Here is a 6,470-nt window from a genome sequence, read left to right on the forward strand (position 1 = left end):
CAATAGTAACCAGGGCTGCAGTCAGCCTGGTGACTACTGGACAGGTCCAGAGAAATATGACAACTCTGAAGTCAGGCTGTGAAGTCAATGCATTCGTCAGGGTCCATGTTAGCAGAGTGCATGGCCAGGCATGACTGTGACAGAGCTGGAGATAGGCATTCTACAGCATAGCTTAGACAGGGACTGATCGCCCCATGCTGATCCTCTGGGGCAGGGGTGTGAAGGAGACCTATTTGAGAACCAGGATATTAGTGCCCTTGGGGTCTTGATAAGCATATGGGACAGTGGCTGATCAGTAACCTGAGAACAAGCATAACTGGTGGATATTTTGCTAGAAGGTGCAGCACTTGACAGGTGACAAGACGCAAATTGGGGCCTTCGGGCTTCGGATAAGGTAGCAGATCAAGCTGGGCAAAGGAAAAGCACAAAGCGCCATTACAGGCTGGGGGATGATCTGCTGGAGAGGAGCTCTGCAGAGAGGGACCTGGGTGTCCTGGTGAATGACAGGTTGGCCATGAGCCAGCAGTCCTTGTGGCCCTTGTGGCCAAAAAAACCAATGGCTTTCTGGGGTGCATTAGGAAAAGCGTGGCCAGCAGATCAAGGGAGGTGATTCTCCACATCTACTCTGCTCTGGTATGGCCTCATCTGGAATACTGTGTCCAATTCTGGGCTCCTCAGTATAAAAAAGACAGGGATCTCTTGAAAAGTGTCCAGTGGAGGATCACAAAGATGGTGAAAGGCCTAGAGAATATCCCCTATGAAGAAAGGCTACATGAACTTGGTCTTTTTAGCCTTGAGAAAAGAAAATTGAGAGGAGACATGATCCAGGTCTATAAATATCTGAGGTGCGTTTGGCAAAGTGGTGGGGCCAGATTCTTTTCAGCAGTGTGTGTAGACAGGACAAGGGGAAACAGCCAGAAACTGGAGCATAGGAAGTTCTGCATGAATGTGCGCAAGAACTTTTTTATGGTGAGGGTGTACACAGTCACTGACCCTAGATAGTAAAGAAAATATTTATCCTAAATATATTCAATATTATGGTTTCTGTATCTCTTGAAGAGGAACTGAAGGTTGAATGACTGCTCTCTGTGTCTTGGCCTTTTGCTTTTTTAGTCTCTTTTTGTAATGTGAGCTGAAATTCAATTTTTGAACCTTGAGGTAAAATGTTTTTCTTTGCCCTAGGTGAATTTGCCAGTCTTGACACTTTATGCATTTGTTTGAAGATTCTAGAGGATATAGACAGGAAAAATATAGATAACTGTGGACTTACAACTTTAATTATGATGGCTGCCATCATTACGAATGTAATTTCAAATATATTTAGTTCATATGTTTTCTCCTGCAGAAAAACATAGTGTTTTCCAACCTAACTACGTCCAGTAACTCAGGGATCCACAACCATCAAAACTGCCACAGATTGTTTTCATGGCTTCAGAGGAGAGGCATGATGCTACCTGTACATATCTTCAAACAGCATCTCCCCAGATAAGATCCTCTTTGTTTCAGGAAACATGGGTGCATTTGATTTGTACTATTAATTTACTTCTTCACTTGCACATTCAGAGATAAAATGGGTTACACTAATTGGCTAAACAAGATTTGAAATTTAACAAATCCTAATGTTCAGAAACATCTTTTACTTAACAAAAACAGCACAGGTAGAGCTTGCCTAGTCTGACAGCACTGTGAACTGGAGTCAATTCAGAAGTGTAAGAATGAGATTCTAACAACGTAAGAAAATAAAACATGCTATTTATCATTGTTGTAGTGTCACCAACTTGTGATTTCTATTGTTCTTCAGAATAATGGGATTTATTGAAGCAGTTTATCCTCAAGTCACATGATAGATAATATGTGTGAAGAATGAAGAGGATTCTAAATAGCAAAATGGAAAAAAAAAAAAAAAGGAAAAGAGAAAAGACACCATACATTTAGTAGAAAAACACAGCAAAGAGATCTATACTTTAAAAACTTATTTCTTTTTTCTGGAACAAACAGAAATCAAGTACACATAGAAAAGAAAAAGATAAGTTATAAAACTCATGCAAATCTAGGTATTTACATATTTATTGCCATGCTCAAAAGGAAATAAATATAATTGTGTATGTGAAATATTTTCAAAAGCTGCCGTTGGAATTAAAGGATTAGGTAAACATACTGGCCACTATGTATCTGGTGTATACACCAACACTCAATATTCATGAATCGTTAAATGGCTGTTGGACACCTGAAATTCTATTGATTTCTAAAGTTCAATAATTTTTGAAAGACAGATTCAAAAGAGCAGGCAAGCAAACAAGCAATTACATAGTACTGAGTCTTTTAACATGTACAAAAATCACTACAATAGGAACAAACATTCTGAGCAGATAAAGAACCTCAGTTCATTGTGGCAGCAGCCATAACAGGAAGTCTTTCAAATGATGACTGTATAAAATCAAGGATGATATAATGAAAAGGAGCATTGTTAATCAAGCAGTAAGGAATTTCAAGGATCACAAATCCTTTTCTGATATAAATTTCAATAATAAATTCTAACATATATCATTTCTTTTATAATGATTGTTACCAAGAAAATATGAATTATAAGGTAAAATTTCAAAAAGTTTAAATCATGATAGTGACTAGAAGTTTAATTCTTTCCAATTTATTGGAAAGTGAACTTAAGCAATCAAATGAAGCTATATGATTGACTAAATAAATGTCTGTTTGCTTAGATTCTATGTTAAGTCAGCCAACAACACTCTTAAAGTAATTATCATGGTAATTGGACATAAAGAATTTACCTTATTATTTTCTCACAGATTTTTAGCATAACTTGAATGACATACATCCAATTCAACTGAAAACTGGAAAGATACTAGTAAAAAACTGAAATCTCAGCACTTGGCAGAGCTTATTGTTCTCTTGATCTTTCCATGATTACCAAATGCTCCAAAAACAACTGCCTCAAATATGAAAATGTAATTTTTAAAATGTATCTTCAGATTAACTCCAGGAATGCTGTGCCTTCTTTTTCATCTCACTGGAGTTATCGGTTATCCCTTGGATGGCTTAACATTACATTGTACTGTAATGCTGGGCTCCATTTGTGGCATTATCCATATGTCCTAATTAGAGAAAATATATATTGGATAAAACTGTAATATAAATATGAACTGCTCTGCCTAGCATTAACCTATTTTGATACAAAGTGGTCTGGCATCATGGGAAGTCAATGAAGATTTTCTTCTTGTTGTTTACTAACAAAAGATGAGCACTGCAAGACAGGAAAACACAAAATTAAACAATGCTTATTATTTGGTCTAGGGTTGACTCTAGAGTACCTGCAGGCAACCTCATGCAATGCAAAGTACCACTAGTGCATTCCAGTTCCCTCTAGGAGGGAACTTATAATAGATGTTGGCTAATAACTTTGTCTTATGACTTAGTCAGATGCCAAAGCAATGTTTTGCATAAATAAACGTAGGTTGCTATACATTTCTGCTGCCTAAAGAAAAATTCCCATGTTGCACACAGCTTGTTTCCCGTCATTTGAGAAAAGTCAGAAAACTGCTAGATGAAAAGTACAAAAATTTTATCTCTGTTTCTGGGTTTAAAATTTTCCTGCCCTTAATATTTTCAGTAGGATTCTGTTCAAAATCAGAACTTGATTCCTCCTATGTGAGATACTGAGTAGCAAACAGTTTTGGCAGTTGCTCCACAGAATGGTTTTGGTGTGGGAACAGGAATTGGAATGTTGGGTATGTAATTGGCAGTACTATCTGATGCCACTGACTGTGTGATAGTAGTGATCACACATGAAGATAGTTTATACTTAAATGATGATCTTAAGTTGTTCTGCAGTTCTTCAAGAGACTGTAAGTGAAGTTTTGTGCCTATTCCTTATTAAGTCTTGAATAATTCCACAGAATATTCTAATTTATATCCTATTCAGCATACTTTGAGGTTTCAGCTAAAGCAGAGCCATTCTTGGAGAAAGCATTAATAGAAGCTCTGATGCCTTTACAGTAAGGTAAGAAGGAAGCACAATTTCTATGAATCGGGTGATTGTTTGGTACAGTACTGGCTGTCTTCTGTGTGACAGATATGGCTTGCAATATGTCTTCTGTTTAGACGACAGCAATATTGTCTGATATTAAGAGCACATAAAAATCTAATCTCTTATCTTCCTTTTATATGATTGGAGTGTTTAGAGGGAAGCAATTTTTTTTTTTTTTTTAGCAGTTTATTGGTTATTTCCATTATAACAATAAGAAATTAGTTATTAAAACATATTAATATATAAGTAAGTTACTTTTTCCCTCTGCTTTTCCAGTGGGCCACATATTCACTGTGTGTGCTATTCAGGCAGCAAAGACTCCATCCATTATATTGAAAGTGTTCTTTTGAGTTGTCACTGTTTAAGAAATAGTAAAGTTTGAGCATAGAGATTAAATAAGTATGAAAGTTTAAATATTGCATTTAGGATGGTAAAAATGTACCACATGTTTTACAGTAAATCAGTTATTAATATTCCCTTAACCTATTATGATTCCATGAATACACTTTCACCAATTCTTGTATTTTTTTCTAACACATACCTTCAGATCAGGGCCTTGGCAGAAGAGAATTAAGGACTGCGCTACTGTCTAGATTCTTCTTTTTAAAAATCAAGAGACTGTATTTTTAGACAATCCTCAAGTGAACTTGTGATGTTAGATTCTGCTGGTTATCCTTAATGCCTGTGTTTTTACCTGTGAACACTGGTGAAACATGGAAGAATGTCCTCCTCAAATCCAGTCTCCGTGACTGAGCCAACTGCCTAAAAACAGCTATTTTTCCCCAGTTCCCACTTGCAGAACCTGACAAAATTCATTCTTTTTCCTGTGACTTTTTTATGTTGTTTATTTTTTTGGTCTGGGGAACAAAGTCAATCTGCTCTCTACTATAGATTGCTGCATATGGTAATAATAGCACTGGTAAGCAGCCAGGTGTATACCAAACCTCCCTTCAACTGCCCCAGCCTTTACTGATGTGAAAGTTTGCATGAAGCATCATCTGTCAGGGTGTTCCTTTATCATTAACCAACTGGGGAGACAACATGAGCTCAAATGCCACCAGAAGAAAGACAATATTTCTGATTTAAATGATATACATTTGTTTCAAAGAAACTTTGTAAGCAGAATGTAGGGCTAAATATACTAAATAAGTAATTTGCTCTGAGTCAGATTCTGCTTTGTTTACTTACAAGGAGGTATTTTATTTAGCAACTGATTAAGCATTTCAAGTGTAGTGAAATATTACCTGAATCAAATTTAAGGATCAGAAATTTGCATAATTTTGTGGTAAACACGTGAAACTGTTTAAACATAGAAGACAGTAGCTAGAAGGACTCCCAGTAACAGTGGAGAGGTCATTTCATTCTGATGTAGTCCAGGTAGAAGAGCTGTCTGGAGAGCTTACTATTCCATTTTTAAGAATCTCAGTTGCTGATATTCAGTAATGATTTTCAGAGCCTTAAATCTCAACCAAACTAAAATTAATTTTTCAGAGGACAGCAGACCACAGTACCATACCATTTTGCACTCCTGTTTCCTACCTCAAAACATATTTGGGGATCCAGCAAGAGTTGGCGTCAAGAAACAGTAAGAAGTAATGTGTAAAAAACATGCAGGTGAAGGATAATACAGGGTATAGGGGACCTCAAGAGATCCATAGTCTAAGTAAGTTCCTGCTAAAAGAAGGATCAGTTGTGAGATCAATCAGGCTGTTTCAGGCTTTATCTAGTTAGGTTCTGAAACCTCCCGAAGAAAGAGCATCTCTGGGTGACTTATTCATAATCTTGACTGTATTCAAAGTGATAATGTTTTCCTGATGTCAAGTCCAAATTGGCATTTTTTTAACTTTTTTTTTTTTTTTTTTTTTCCTCTCCTCTTTGGCTCTTGTTCTCTCAAATGGTTGAACAATTTCATCTGAAACTATTCTTTATGTGAAAGAAATATTAGTTCCCCTAGCTGTGTTTTGTTTACAATTTGATTTAGAGGGCATTTTTTCCCAAATCTGGGACTGCCAAATGTAGTACGTGGATATATGTTTGGGCATATGGGACCTTTGGGTACATCTGTGTCAGGATGAGGGTAGTAGAGGTTTTGAGGATCTTGATTCTGGAGGAAATGCTCAAAAATCTGCAGTAGATATTCCAGGACTTCTACACCATTATTTTCCTGTCCTTAGGCAAGTAAGATTTATTCTCAGCAAGAATATTCAAAAATTTTGTGGGACTGGCACTCTTAAGAATATGTTTTTGATTTGAACAAAGAGACATTTGTAAGTGTTGGTATCTTGTGTATTTTCAGTTTTGTGATGGGAATCACATTAATGAGAACATCTGACTCAGAATGTTAATGCTTATTCTCTTATGAGATAAAACAAATAGATAAACTGACAACAACATCATATTGTACAGACAATCTTTTCTCTTTCACACA

This window comes from Coturnix japonica, chromosome 2, assembly GCF_001577835.2.
Source record: "Coturnix japonica isolate 7356 chromosome 2, Coturnix japonica 2.1, whole genome shotgun sequence".
In the NCBI taxonomy this organism is placed as follows: domain Eukaryota; kingdom Metazoa; phylum Chordata; class Aves; order Galliformes; family Phasianidae; genus Coturnix; species Coturnix japonica.